This window comes from Desmodus rotundus, chromosome 13 (assembly GCF_022682495.2).
Source record: "Desmodus rotundus isolate HL8 chromosome 13, HLdesRot8A.1, whole genome shotgun sequence".
Classification (NCBI taxonomy): Eukaryota; Metazoa; Chordata; class Mammalia; order Chiroptera; family Phyllostomidae; genus Desmodus; species Desmodus rotundus.
Genome location: NC_071399.1, coordinates 26,424,119 through 26,440,180, shown reverse-complemented (window position 1 = coordinate 26,440,180; position 16,062 = coordinate 26,424,119). Strand labels below are relative to the sequence as shown.

Genomic DNA, 16,062 nt, shown 5'->3' with positions numbered 1-16,062 from the left:
GTGATTATGCAAATGGATTGAAAAGAACAGGAACAGAAAGGAACACCACTGAGTGGCTACTTCCTGAAGCTAAGAAATGCAGGATCAGTTCACTGCGCACGGCCAGGAACCAGCTGAACTAGGCCTCTGGGGAGGTATTTTGTAAATTCGGGAGAGGATCACCGTTTTTATAGGCTACATTCTGATCTAAAAGCACATACAAAGACTTACATAACTTCCAAGGTCGGTTAAAACCACCACATACATCCCTTGCCGAAGGCTTTTAATACGCTAAATGTCTACTTCCTGCGTTCTTTTCTGATCTTTCATGCCTCACAAATACATAGATGTGCCCTAATGATCTACTTGCTAATGAAGCCTCCCGGTCTCTTAAGCACTCTGAAAAGGGAAAACTGGGAGTAAATGTAAATGTTTTCCTAAGCCCTCTATAAGAACAAAATTAAAGATACCCGTTACCCTGTAATTAAAATGTTCTACTCAAATGAAATCTCATTTTCAAGTGATCCAACTGCAGAACAGTCAACAATAACGGGCATTATGTCCAAATGGGAGCAAAGGAGAAAGGCATAGCATGCTTGCCCTGGGTTAAGGAGGGTTATATTTAAACAATGAGGGATAAACATGTCTATAAGATAGGGTCTGAGAAAATATGCTGAGTATTTCCTTTTTAATTAATGGAAATTTTGCTCCCAAATTTCCACAGAAAGCTTTTTCTTCTCTAATCTGATTATTCCCGGCACTGTGAACCACTGCCAGGAATAAGTCAAAGAATTGTAGAAGCCCACTAAGCACATCTGAAGCGAGGTGGGGCGGGACTGGCAGAGAACCAGGGTACCCACTGCCCCACGTGTTCTGACGTAACCGGGCTGCCAGGGGCACTGGGAGGAGGGACGCACAGAAAAAGCCAAGCTTGGGGGATACTCAAAACAGGAGACGAATCCGCACTGAGAACTACAACGTTACCCCAGTTCCCAGAGACAGGAAGCTCAGTCAAGTCACTTGACACATTTTGACAAAAAAGATTCCCTCTCCTTCCACACCTGCAAGGGAAGAGGGCTGCTTTTCTGAACTAGGCCACAGACAACATGTAGCTGCTGTGACCTACTCCATGCCACTGTAAACACATGGCAAGATATTAAAGAGTTTCCTGAATTTACAGAGACACATCCATTTGCGTTACCTGGGAGTGTTCTCTGGGATACTCACTTTTAAAAGAATAGTTTTTAGAAACATATAATAAAAACATAGGGGTGGGGGGTGATTAGAAGGTGAAAACTAATCAGCTGAGTTGAAACTGAACATCATTTCAATCTAATGACATGTCTGAAGGATTAGGCCCATAAAGTTAAGTTTTATATTGTAACATACATTATTTGGTAAGGAAAGCAACTAAATGTACCAAGACATGCAAAGGGTTTATCTTCTTGCAACAGCCATGACGCTTGTCACCTGTGGACAGACCTGCACAAGACCATGCACGAAGCAGGGGTCAGCAGTAACACCCTCGCACCTTACACGGTACCTCACGCCCCTCCGGGAGCGCGTTATGCGTTACTCTACGTTACTGCCAAACCGGTCGTTATTTCCGTGTGAAGAAATCCTCCCAGAGAAGTGGCTTAGCTGCCTGTAAAGAGAGTCAGTGACGGAATCCGTCTAGAAAAGCCCCCAAACCCAATACTTTTATTATTCTCCCCCTCATCGAGGGCAAGTTTTCTTTAGGAGAAAATTAATTTCCTTAATAAAAGCAGTATTGCATGGTGGCTGAGTACGGGCTTTGAAAACAAACAAACCTCAGTTCCAGGCCTTGCTCTGCCATAGATCAGCTGTTAACTTTAGACAAGTAACCTACCCTCTCTGGCCTCCGTTTTATCATCTGTGATATGGGGATAACTGTATAACGGACCTGCAAGAGCTGTTATCATTATACACCAGTTTCTGGTTTTCCTCCCCTTCCCAGTGTACAGAACACGGCAATTCTCACGCCCTGCTGTTAGATGGTGCCGTGTGACTGGTTCTGACCAATGAAACATGAACAGCTTGTATGGCATGCCCCGTCCAGGTCTGGACAACGCATGATGCCGCAGCCTCTCTCTTACCCAGCCCCGGGCTGAGATGAAAGCAGCCCGGGTCACAGAGTCACCTCATGGAGTGCTGATGTCCAGACTGAGTGGACTTTGCCCTGCTGGTTGAGGCCACTGAAACTGCGGGGTTGTGCCCGCAGAATTTAACATATGGTGATTAATGCATTCCTCATGGTTTGTGGTGAAAATCAAACGAAATTTGGAGGAAGTTCTTGATACAATGCCTTGTCCAGTCACCAGTTAATGAAGTCAGCCCCATCATTATAATTATACAGTGGCAAAATGAGAGAACTAGGATCGGAATCTCAAGATGCCTAATTTATAGCCCATTAAGTCCCTCAGCAGGTGTTTACTGAGTATCTACCATGTGCAAGGCATGAAAAGGAGCTGAATGAACAGTGACGGACAAGACAGGCACTGGGGCTCATACAGCCCCAAGGAAAATGTACGTTTTTATAAATTATCTAGACACCCCTTCTGAGGCAGTTTGGGCACAATTCTCCGTAAATACGAGTGGACTGTTCCAGTGACTTGGAGAGGAATGAAGGCCTGCCCTGGCAAGGACTTGACGTATGATAGCACCTGCCTAGGGAGCTCCCACGGCCCCAACCCGGCCCACGAGCAGCACTCACTAAACCATTCCGTCCACTGGTGAGAACGGTAAATGTCCGACGCACCTGGCGCAAGTGGAAATGACAAAGAGACACCAGGGAAAGAGTTCTGATTTCCAGCAAACATACCCTAGTGAGCAAACACGGGGTGGGGCACCAGTAGGTTTACAGTCGTGAGTGTGCGAAACACAAAGTCTATTCTTGAATTATTATTGTTGCATTGTCCATTGTTTCATTATGTAAATTAATAATAAACATTAATATATTAATAATTATAAATTAAATGACAATGTACTGATTATTACAGCAATTTCCATGCAGACAACTGTAAACCTACTTTTGCCCCACCCTGTGTCTTATCAGCATAAACATCCCATATCATATCCAGGACACGCCAGACATGGAGTCACTGTAACAAGAAATATTGTATACCCAGCTCACTTTATGAAGTATATATTTGTATTTATAAATACACATATAAACCTCCCAATATTTTAATCTTATTGTTTTCTCCTTAACTCTTAAAACTACACTTTTCTGAAGCAGGAATTTCTCCAAAGACTCCCTGGAGTTCAGCTGCTAGAATACTCTTGACGAAACACCATACTGCTGCTACGTGTTCTCGACGCAATAGCTTCTAGTCCCTCAGGCAGCCATGCTTTCATTGACTTGGGTGCAATAATTACATGTGGAAAATGTACATACCTGGACTTCAAACTCAAAATGAGAACCCCCCCACAACAGCAAAAACAACACTATTAATTCTCGGCAGATTCATGTAGAATTGAACAATAAGGCACTATAACATTTCTCCACAGTCGATCTGTCACACTCAAATCTAATTTAAATTCCCAACGACTTTGCTTTAGGAGTTTCTCCATGGAAGTTGGTCTTGGCCTGACTTGCCTGCTGCAAATTCTATTAACCAAAATCTGCAGGGCCTTACATTACTCTTGAATAATTCTACACTTGGTGGGGGAAAAAAGATATGAAACCTCTAGCAAACACCTTCCTTATTTCAAAAGTAAACTTATGGGCTTAAGGCTTACAGTTTGGTTGTTTTTCCTTTTGGATTATCCAAAAGGCTGGATTCAATGCCTGAACAATTATATTGTCTAGGAAACAGAAGGGAAACCCTCACGAAACCCCTTAGCTTGGACGGCGAGACTCAAGCTGCTTAAACAAAAAGCCAGCCTCACTTCATCCTCTCCTGCCCTTTTCTCAGCAACAGTGGAAGCATCTGGAACAGAGGCAGTATCAGTGTCATTTTCCTGGCTCATCTCTCTGAAGTCTCTCCTTCCTCGATGTTTTCACGCCTCCCTTCAACATACAATCTACTCGCATTACCAGTAACTGCGGATCGTCTCCAGCTCTTTTTCTAACAATCACTCGTCTCCTCCCAAGACCTTGCAAATGTCTTCAAGCTCTTTGAGGAAACCCACTGGACTGATCCTCAAGTCAGCCTGCTAGACACACACTCCATGCCCATCCCCAGGGGAGTCTGGACTTGCTCCAGTGAAAACAAACGGGAGTGTGAAAAATGACCTAAGAGCAGCCATTTCTAAAGGGAGCCAGAGCAGCCATCCAGGAGAACCGCTTGCACCATCTTGCTGCTGGAACCTTTGGAATGTTTGGATGGGCAAAATAACCTTGGCCTGGGCCACAGCACTAGTGTGTTACAAAGAGCTCTTTGCAAAGCCAACAGGAAAGCAGACGTCTTGACCACTAGGACTGATGATTATAGACTCTTTCAGATGATAGAATCAATAACCAGCCACACATATAGCTAAAGAAAATAATTCAACCTGTTAGCACCAATAGAAATGTTCTTCTTCTCCTCATGTAATCATTTCCCTTCGTTTACTCATAAAAACTCCTTGCCTTCGCCCTGTAATCCGGACGTAATTTGAGTTTCTGCCTAAATCGGTACTCCCCAAGTTGCAATTCTTTTTGATCCCAAATAAAGACGTGTGGCCTCTCATTTTGGCTTTTTATTTTTAGGTTAACAGGAGTCAAGCAAATAGTAGACCAGATTACCACAGGTTAACAAAATGCTGTAATCTATTAAGAGCTACAAAATAGTAGCGCTGCTGGGGTTTGCAGCATCGGAGCCAAGCTGGGGACTCTCCCCGGAGTCTTTCAGTGTTCCTGACGGGCAGTCGCTGACCTCACCTGCCCTGCTCCAGGGCTAGGTCATTAAAATGAGATGTTCCCACAAGCAGACATGATCTCTCAAAAAGAAGTACCTGGTTTCAAGGTTCACAAGACACATTCAAAGCATTTTTTTAAATGTATTTAAAAAAAACATTTTAAGATATAGGGAGAAAAGAAGGGAAGAAAGAAACAACACCCGTAAGCATTCAGTCACATCCTCACATAAGGTTATCTTAAAGGCATTAAAAAAGAGAAAAAAAAAACTAACCTCCCAGTCAATGAGGACGTAGCAAGTGAATGAAAGCTATGACTCAGAATTAACCTGTGAACTCCGCATGCTTCCTGTTTGTTGCCAGTGTTTTGCTGTGTGGCGCCCCCAGCAAATTTTATCTGTGAAGAGCCAGGTAGTAAATATGTTAAGCTGTGTGGGCCACATAGGTTTTCATCGAATATTTTTGTTTGGTTTATTTTACGACCCTGTAAAAGCATAAAAGACATTCCAGCTGGAGAGACGTTATCTGGCCGCATTTGGCACATGGCCGAGTGCAGGCTGCAGCCGCAGAGACCTGCCTTGGAAGGTCTTTGGCGCCTCCACAGCGATGCATGATAACCACCTCTGACCGGACACAATGACTAATCAGGCAAAATACAGAAAATTAAAAAGCTTTAGCTTAAAAGGAAAGTGTCTTTCTAGATAGCTACTAAAAGAGTACAGTTCTGCCTAAATCATTTTATTGGTTTTACACAACTACAGCGGAACTCCCAGAGCCGTCTGCTTCCTGTTGGTTTTTATTTTGTTGGTTTTGCTTCAGGGCAGGAGGGAGGTCAGAAAGGTAGAGGATAAAGAATTTGGCAAAATGACTCATGTAATTTATATTTTAAAAATTAAAAGGCTGAAATAGGTAAGTTCCAGACAATGACTGTAAGAAGGAAAAATACAACCTCGCAAATAATAAAAGATTACAAAGCTACAGTAATTAAGAGTGTGATTCTAGAGTAAACGAGAAAGAGATAAATAAAATAACAGAAGCAGACCCTAAGACGGTAAAACATAAACCCATGATGAAGCAGTGACAAACGTCTGTGGTGGCTTCTTCAACAGAAAATACTGCCGGCTCAACTGCTTGTCTCTGGGGGAGTCCAACTAGGTTTTTTTAAGTCTGCAAATATACTCCAAAATCAATTCCAAGTAAACCATAGAGGAGCTAGAAAAATACATAGTTAAATATATTTACCCTCTTTCTGTATGGGGAAAGGCTTCCTAAAATTACAGCAGAAATCACATATACACACATAAGAGATACAATTAAAAGCTCAAAAATTAAAAACAGTAAATTAAATTAGTACATTTATTTTTAGATAGAAAACTACATATCATAAATTATTTACTAAATAATTTTAAATATTATAAATTATTTACCAAATTAAAATGCTAAATAAAATTAGTAAATTAAACACAAGTAAACATCAAAAGTTATTAAAAAATAAAAGCCAACAACTAATTAGGAAAATATTTTCCACAAACATAAGGGAGAAAGCATTAATATCTTTAATATATAAAGACCCCTTATAAACTGTAAGAAATATACACGACTTCAAGAGATGAAAAGTCGAGAGTTTAAGGAGTAAAAAAGTTAATATACAGATTTTTAAAAGTTCAACCTCATTCATAATAAAAGAAATGCAAACTGAAAAAGTATCATTAGTTTCTGTTCACCAATTTGGCCACATTAGCACGCAACATCAGTTGGGAGTAACGAGTCCCAGGTTCCCCCCCACTGCTGGCTGGACTAGAAAGTCACTCTGGTAAATAAGTGGGCAAGTATTCTGGATCAAGTATCTTTAGAGTGGTCACTTTTGGACCTAGTAATTTCACTTTGAAGAATCAGTCTAAATGAAATTATTATAAATCTGGACAAAGCTGCACGCACTAAGATATACACCTGGAAACAGTTTAAATGCCTAACACTGGGGAGTGATTAGTAAGTTGTGGCATATTCATACTGTGAAATATTATATTGCCATTAAAATTAGGCTCCTGAAAACTTTGTAATGATGGAGAATTTATCATGACCTACATTAAATGAGAAAGGAGAATACATAATTAGGGATGCATTGGGATTTCAGGATTGTTATGATAAAATGCACACACAAATAGACACATCCACACTCACAAACTGAAAAAAAATATGCCAAAATGGTCAATAGTGTTTATCACTAGAAAATGGGACTATAGAAAGTTACTTTATTCTTTATACATTTCTACATTTTCCACAAGTAATATATTTTTATTTCTTAATCAGAAAAAATACATAACTTGAAGACAGCGCTTGACCCCTCCAGTAAAAGACGGGGAGAAAGGAAGTGTTGATCCTCATCAAGCCGGAGCCTGTTCTAAACCACACTACAGAACGGAAGATGACCTCAGGCATCTGATCTAGGAGCTGGCAGATTAGAAATAACTAAAACTAGTTTATAAAACTAAGACATATCCCAGATTTATCAAGGTCCCACCCCAACCTGCAGTCAGCCCAGTATTAACAATATTCCCTTGTGAACGTCAGCAGAACGCCCTGTACAGGCAACACACGGGTCTGGGAGTGAAAACACCAGCAGCAATAAAAGAAAAGGATGCATCTAAAAACCCTGTAAGCAGCAAAGTTGAATTCATTAAAAGGGAAATAACAGTCAATAACCTTGATTTTATATTATTAGATTATCAGAACAATATGTTATAATTAATTTAGGCCTGCTCTCACTGTGGCAGGAAGCTGGGAAACAAGACTACCGTTCCCTTGATTCTGATACAATGAACAAAGGAAACAATGTCCTGGGATTATTAATGAATCACATGGGGAGAAATGAATAACTCTAGGGAGCATGACGCACTGGTATCAAGATACAACAGTAGGGAACACCTAAGACACCCCCTAATGAGGACAGGAAGGATGTAATCCAAATGCTCAAGCATCAAGTTCATTTTGGCAGAGAGAGATATGCTGGGACAGAAACAGTGCAGACTGTGGGGTCACACAGACAGGAGTTGGCATCCCAGCACACCCATTCACAAACTGTGCTCTTTAACAAGGCTCTTAACCTCTCAGAGCATCCGTTTCCTCTGCCATCAGACATAAATAGTAAGTAACCTTGCAGGGTGGATGTAGGGTCTGAGACAGTAACTACTAGATGCCTAGTTCAAGTCCAGTATGTCTATCGATGAATGCAGCCCTTTACTCTCTCATGAAACCAGGGGCCACAGAGGCCAACCATGCACCCCTGATGCTGTGGGCCCTGCTTTTCCCCTTCCTGGCTGACTTGCAGGCTCTGGGGAAAAGCCTGGCGTGGACCTGGCAGGGGGCGCTGAGACAGGTAGGGAGAGGATGACACAGCACTAACCCTGAGCGGTTATATAAACCCAGGCCCTGTCAGTCCCTGTGGGTTTCCCCAGGCAACTGGCCTGGGCTCTGCTCCACCATACCTCAGCCCAGACTCCAAACAGTCTGGAGCAGAGCTGGGGACAAAGAGATGGAAAAACACAGCAAAATAATCCCCCGAGAAGGTACAAAATAACTGCAGGAGCGGGGAGGAAAGGGATGCACATTCTAGAAAGCACAAGTTTTATAATTACAAGAAAAATAACAAGAAATGAGCTAAGAATGAGAAATCAATAATTCTAGAGTAAGCTTATTGAATGACATTTTTAAAAAGACGTTGAACAAAGGATGAAGAAACCTGGCCGTGATGGAAAGAATTATGAAGACAAAAATCAATAGTACTCAGTAGACAGATAAGAGAAATATACTAGAAATACACAGTAAGCATGTGTACAATAAGAATGCTGCCTGGTGTGCATAAGAGAAGCAGACACTGACCTAGCAGAGAGAGACAGACAGACAGACAGACAGACTTGCAAAGCTCCAGCCATCACCAGAAGCTGATGAAAGATCCCAGGTGGTACAGCTGATAACGAAAGTGAAAGGGCAATTCTAACAACCTGCGGATGGAGTAGGGCCTCAGTTTTCAGAGAAGTAATCTGAGGAGATACTGCAAATCATTAGCAACATTAAAATTGATTGTAACTACATTACAGGTAGTTGAATAATGACATAACAAGCCCTTACTTAGAAAAAAAAACTGTCAGACAAATGTGACAGCTCCTTACACTGGTATAGGCACTTCTATTTTCAGCTGGCAGAAGAGCATATCGGAAAGATATGGGTGTGAATCTCAGCTCTGTCTCCTCACTAGTTTGCACATGTTAGTGAAACTCTGGAAGCCTTAATCTTTCATCTTTTTCATTGACGTTTAACAATTAATTGACAAAAAGACCTAGCACATAGTAAGAGCCACATAAATCGTACCTATTGCCAAGCTTCCCAGCATCTCTCGTGTTGAGCTATATTCAAAAGACACACGTTCACATGCATCCTCAGTGTGAAGAGCTTGTCAGGCCTCTAGGAGAAAAGGATGGCCGCCCCGTTGACAAACAGTCTGGTGCCCGGCTCCTCGGAGAACACAAGCATTATCTAGATGGCTGAGTGATTCAGCTCAGCCCAGAGCATCTCGGAGCCCTACCTGTCTGCTGGTCCCCTCAACAAGAGCAAACCTTCTGTGGTCCCCACGACATCCCCTGCAGTGGGCCTCACAAATCCACAGCACCCAACCAGAGGCATCAAAGGCCACCCTGAAGGTCATTTCCAAAGGTCCCACAGCAACAGGGGCATTCCTACCAGGTTGGGAGAGGCCCACTGAGTGCCCGCACGCCCTGCATCACCTCAACTAGGTGCCATGTTTGACACACTTGTTATGCAGCCAGCATTCCCTGATTGGTGCCAGTGACTAAAACGGCCTTGTGCTTACATGCCTCTTGGAATGTAAAATTATGTTTGCTTCTCTTTCAATTCTTCATCTCAGCTGACTATTCACAAAGAACCTAGCTAGCGCTCAACTGCTAAATGAGTTAAAAATGTGTATCTCAGTACTAATCATGATTCTCACCACAGACTAGAATTATATTTCGGGAGAACAGATCACTCCATAGAATTCAATGGCTGAACTGTTTCCAAAATGTCCAATAGATAAGAAGCAAATTACAAATATTTTGGATTGCTCAAAAATTACTAACTGAAGGTCCCATGTTATAGGATACTAGATTCTGGTCCTATTTACTTCACAGATCATGTTAATATTTAAAAGTCTTTAGAAGAAATTGTTTTGCCTACACCCTAAATAAAAGCTGTATGGTCAGCTCAGTTGGCAGCAAGAATTTGTATAATGAGATGTCTGAGTAAAGAAAGAGGCTCTCTGTGTGGTGGCAACTCAGAAAACAAACCAGCACGGCCCAGCCAAGACATTTCAGGGAGCACTGGAGAGGCCGGCCCGGCACGGACGCGAACTGAAACAGGAATAATACACTGTAAACAGCTCACTATTCCACTTTGTTGCTCCTTCACAGACTTAAGAATCAAGCAATCTTAATCAAATTCCAAGTATGTATGGGTTTTTAATATGTCCATGAACAAACCTGTTATCTTGAAAATTAAAGTTAAAAGTTGACTGTCAAAACAAGTATGAGAACCCTCTGCTGGCAGGGACACATCGTTCTGTGGAGGGCAGCCTAGCAAAACCAAAACCTATCCTTTGACCATTTCTAGATTTCATTTCTACAAATTTACCCTCCAGACTCACCACCATGGGGACACATGCCATTTCCCCAAAACCTTTTGTAATAGTATAAGAATGGAAACAACCTAAATATACACCAATAGGGGCCTGGATAAATAAACTATATCCATAAAACAGAATAATGTGGACTCACTAAAAAGAATGAGGCAGCTCGATGCATAATAAATGAACCAATATCTACATGGTTAGGTGAAAATCTCACATTGTTAGTATTTTTTTTTAAAAAAGCAAAGTGTGAAAGTATATAGGGTATGCCACTGCTTATATAGAAATGATAAAGACAAAGACATGCTCACATAATATTAGTAGTTAATATTTGTTGAATGTGTTCTGCATGCCAAGAATTGCTCTTAGCACTTTACATGAAATACCTCATTAGTTCTTCTCAGCAACTCTGTATGTACCATTAATATACCCATTTTACAGATAAGAACACTGAGGCACAGTGAGGTTAAGGTCACCAAGCCAGTGGCCGAGGTTCACACTCTGTCTGGCACCAGAGCTCACCCCCTTGGCCATGACTATATTGAACTTTCTAGTCCACATACTATCTCTGAAAGTGCTCGTAAGAAACTGGTATGAACAGTCGTCCCCAAGGAGAGAACTGCCTGGCCAGAGGGTGGGGTAGGAAGGAGTGTAGCTTTTCACTGAACCTTGTGAATTCTGTACATGTGCATGACCTATCCAAAAATATACAAACATACACAATAACTTTTTACTCTGCCCGCTTGGATGAACGGGCAAGAAGGATGACATGAATTACTGTCACGAATGAAATACAGGGTCCAGCAGAAGTAACACCATTGAGTGTGGTTGGTAGGGGACGTGAATGTCTCGCATGAGATGGACAGCAATTTGAACCTTTCCCCTAAAATGTCATATGGTGTGCTTGAGTGTGACATTGTTATGTTACAGAATTACACGCTCATGACTCAGTAACAAAAGGTTTGGTATAGATTACCAGCTCATAAAAAAGGGGCGTTATTTGTGCTGGACCCTGTATATACAATGTTTTTGAAGAAATGTAGTTTTAGTCATATATTTCCTTGTTTTCAAGGACTTGAAAAAATGGGAAGTAAAACTGCAGTACAGAATTCACAGTTATGCATACGAGCAATTTCCAAGATCATCAAAGGGGAACGATAAAATACACGAAAAAAATAGCATTGTCTACTGCTACCCCGAGGGCTGAGGTTGCTCACTCCCCACAGACCACCCCCGATTCGCAGCGGACGCCGTTGCTAGGCTTTGTTATTTCTACATAAAGAGAGAAATTAACGCGCTCCAGGTAGCGGGAAGAGCAAAAGCAAACTTGATCTATCTCTTAATTATGATCAATTTCTAACAACAACAGAGAAAAACAGCATTTTTTTCTGATAGAGCAAATATTCATCATAAAACATAAAACCACACCATCATAACATAGAAAAGGTAGAAAAGGTCTGCGAGGTAGGGCCCTAGGTTTTGTGTGCTTATCCGAAATACAAGGAGCCGTGCTTCTCAAACTTTAATGCGTAATACATCACAGGGATCTTGTTAAAATGCAGCTTCCGGTTCGGTGAGTCTGGGGTGGGGCCCAAGACTCTGCCTTTCTAACGCTGGCTGCACCGCTGGCGGGCAGGCTACAGTTTGCCAGCAGGGTGCTAGCCAGTACATGTGAATACAACCACAATCTGGTAAGTTAAGGCGTAGACCTAAACCACAACTATCAAAAGCTTAACCCTTTCGGAAACATTTGAAAGTTGGGCAAAGAAATGGATTTGAACAGACTTGCATTTTCTCTTGAAAACTGGGCAGTGTGACGAGAGGAAAAATGCACCTGTAAATACAGGTGCATTTAAGTTTGTCGCTTTAAGTTTGGTCCGTACTTCAAAGTGGATTTCAAAACATTCAGGAGAGGACCTGCTTTCAGGAACGGATGAGAGGGCTGGTAACTAGCACACCATTTTTTACGTAAGTGAGCAACTGCAAAGCACGTACATTTTTTCAACTTAATGAAAATTCACCCGATGAGCACCAAGAACTCTCAGCAGTGGCGGGACACAGGTGCTGACGATGGCAGCAGTGCGGTCCCTGTCCTCCGGGGGTTAGACGTGGACACAGTACAGAAGCCCCCAGCACAGGAAGGGTCTTTTACAGGAGATGAACGAGAATGTAAAATGTGTGTTGGGGATGCAAACAACACACTCAATTGCTAACGAAATTCAAAGCAAAGAAGCAAAACCACTGGGATAAGGAATATATATGTGGTAGTTTGGGCTACGATTTCAGAGAGGAAGTGAGTCTTGGCTTCTTAGACAAGGTGAAGAAAAAACTGGCTGGTGTGGCTCAGTAGATTGAGCGCCAGCCTTCGAACCAAAGGGTTACTGATTCGCTGCGCAGTCGGGGCACATGCCTGGGTTGCAGGACAGGTCCCCAGTAGGGGGTATGCGAGAGGCAACCACACATTGATGTTTCTCTCCCTCTCTTTCTCCCTCCCTTTCCCTCTCTAAAAATAAATAAATTAAATCTTAAAAAAAAATAAAGATGAAGAAAACCAATCCAATACAGCAGAACAAAGCAGCACATCCTAGGTCATGGAAAGCACAGGGCGCAGGCAGAGCCATGATGTGCTCCCCCGGCCAGCACATTCCTCTTTAGGAAGAGCTGAGACAAAGTAGTATGCTAGGGTGGGGCCAGGACAGGTTTAAATTTGATCTCTTTACAGTGGTAACTGTTGAAAGTTCCTGGTTCGGGAGTTACCAGATAATTCTAAGAGTGTGCAGCATCTGGACAACACCAAGTAACGCAGAAGAAAAAGTGGCCTCAGAGATGGATGGCGAGGCATGGGTCCTCTCAAGTCAACATTCTCTCTGGACCTCCGTTTTATCAACTGTACAAGCGGGCAGCAAACTTTTCTGAAAAGGGCCAGACAGTGAATATTTTAGGGTTTGCTGGTACGTGCAAAAGCAGCCATAGGCAATATGTAAACGAATGAGCTGGAACAGGGCCATGTTTCCGTAAAACTAGTCTACGGAACACACAGCAGGTGGGCTGGACGTGCCAACGCCCTGAATAGTAAAATGGGGGTGATAATAACTTTCCCAAAGCTAAATATTTCTGGACCAAGATCCGGAGCAGAAGTTGATAAAACTGACCAGTGACACTGATACTAATTCAAATATTCATTGACTGTAAGTATCTCTGTATATCTAGAAATATCTGCTCCCTCTCATCTTTACCTCCAGTCCTCCTAACTCACAGGTTGAAGTGTCTCCTCCCTTCCACCTATCTCCTCTGGTACCTGACTGCTTAAATGTTCTCCTGTCTGGGATCTTCAGACTCCCTCTCTATACTGCCTGTCTCCATCAGCAGACAAATGGCACAAATCTATCCCATCCCCCCAAATAATAACCCCCCACTCCTTTGGCCATACCCCTTTATATCTACCACTCCACCGTCAGCCAATCTCAGGAAACGGCAAACTGGACCGGCTTTCCCCACTTCTCAGCATACCCACTTAAACTCCCTTTAAAATCCCTGTGTGAATTGGATTTTGTCCCTGCTACACTTCTGCAGAGTCTGCCCTAATCAATAGTCACTTCTCAGTCGTTAACTCACTTGATCCCTCTCTAGCAACGGAAACTGCTGACCGTCATCCCTTCCTTCAAACTCCCTCCCTCCCCGCTCGGCTGAAGAGGTGACACCAGCTTCTATTGCCTGCGGGCTCTCTGGCCTTCGGCCTTCTCCACGTTCTCCTCCTCTTCCTTCAAGTACCTCCATTCACCAGGCGTCTGCTTTCAGCCTCCGCTCTGTCTATGCAACAATTTATGGAATATAGTTGTAAGTGTCATGAAACTACTACTTTAATGAAAGGCTTGGAAGTGAATTATGAACTGATGAAAACTGAATCTATCCCCTTCTCTTCAGACCTGCTCCTCCCTCCCAGATTTGCTGACCCCGAAAAGGAACCGGCGACCCCCTGGTGACCCATCCCAGATCACCTCTGTTCTCCTCTACTTCTCTTCCCCTTCAACCCACCTTCCCAACAGACGGTGATCTCCTGTCAGTTTTAATTTCTCATAGTTTGTTGCCAAATGCCTCCAGTGGGGACTTTCCCACGTCATTACGACCCGAGGTCGGTGGTGGGGACACTGCAGAGCGCTCCCTCAGAGGGCCAGCCCCTCCCTGACTGCGGAGGTCCTGCACTCCCGCCTCTTTGGACACTTGTATCGCCACCACCCGGAGGCTCCTGTCTCATGGGCTGTTGTGTGCCTCGGGACCCAGCCCCTGGTTCTGGTCCAACTGTGTGGCTTTAAGTCCCATCTCTCTGTATGCCTTCAGTACGCAGTCCGAATCTTTAGCCATATGCTCCTCCCAAGCATCAGGCCCCACATCCAACTACTTACCTCACATCCACTTAGTTGTCCCAAGTGCACGAGCAGCTGCAGTTCTTGACTGCGCAGCCTTCCTCCACGCCCCACTTCCTCTGTGACGGAACTGTCTTCCTTGTAAGGAAGTCTTCGTAGGGGATATCCCACCAGAAGCAGGGTCCGTCTGGCCAGAGCCCTGCACCCCTCTCGGGGCGCCCATTGCACAAAAGTGCCTTGTCCACAGTCACAAAATACACACCTCCTGACTACTTTGGGGGGCTAAACCTCCACACTAGGCTGTAAACACTAGTCAGCAGGTCAGTCATAGCCACTGAACATAACACTTCCCAGCTGCTTCTCCAAATACGAAAAACAAGAACAGAAATAATCACTTTCCTATAGGGTCATATCCTGTTACTGTCACGATGAACTTTACATTTCAAATGGGAGGGGAAGAAGTTTAAACACGTTTAACGTTTAAAATTTAAAAACCGACCAAATCATCCTAGGAAGCCAAGTCTGTGAGTGTGTGGTGTCCAGAGCTCTGCCTCCCGGGGAACCCAACACACAGCAGCCCCACCCCTTACTGGCTGAGTGACCGGCACAAGCCGTTCTGGCCTACGTTTCCCACCTTTAAAATGAAAATCCTGTGGAATCTTTAAAGATTTAGATCAGGGAATTTATAAAAAGTGTCCAAGACAAAGGAAATTTCCAGAAGTATCAGAGCAAAGTTGAGATTTAAAAGAAGGCATCTTTCCACTTCCACGAAAATATAATTTTTTAAAAGTTCAAAACTCACCTCATAATGGAAAAGAATTGGAAAGCAACAGCAGTTGTGACGTGCGTTCACTCACTTAACAAACTGAGTATTGATCAAATAGGTTTTAGAGCAGTAATTTTTGCAGAACAGTATGGCCTAATCTCTCTGAATAAAACAGTGATTGGTGAAACTCATTTTCCTGGCAGAGCGCAAAGACTTTCCTCAGTGACAGACGTCTCTGACGCCATTAGAAACAGCCAGAAGTTTCGTCAAACCACTCCAAACGTCAAACATTGAGACAATGCAAAAAGAAAAAACAAAAAATCATAAGCTCTTTATAACATAGGACGCCATTTCCCAGAGGAGACCTCTACCCCCTTTGACAGCCTTACTGAACTATGCATGCGAGATTCAAAGAA

The 16,062-nt window shown here is 43.0% G+C and overlaps 1 protein-coding gene across 6 annotated transcripts in view; it reads right to left on the bottom strand.

Annotated features, from left to right (window-relative positions):
- Positions 1 to 16,062, bottom strand: part of CSGALNACT1 (chondroitin sulfate N-acetylgalactosaminyltransferase 1) — a 305,085-nt gene that overhangs the window by 198,452 nt on the left and 90,571 nt on the right. Inside the window, exon 1 of one of the 6 annotated variants that reach the window (XM_045186707.3) lies at positions 14,920 to 15,221. The exons of 3 other annotated variants lie outside the window; for them this stretch is intronic. The gene's annotated coding sequence lies outside the window, so the exon portion shown is untranslated. Of the gene's footprint in view, positions 1 to 5,114; positions 5,237 to 13,273; positions 13,296 to 14,919; positions 15,222 to 16,062 lie in introns of those variants that run through there. 2 more of the 6 variants (XM_045186709.3, XM_053916679.1) reach the window with 2 other exon arrangements.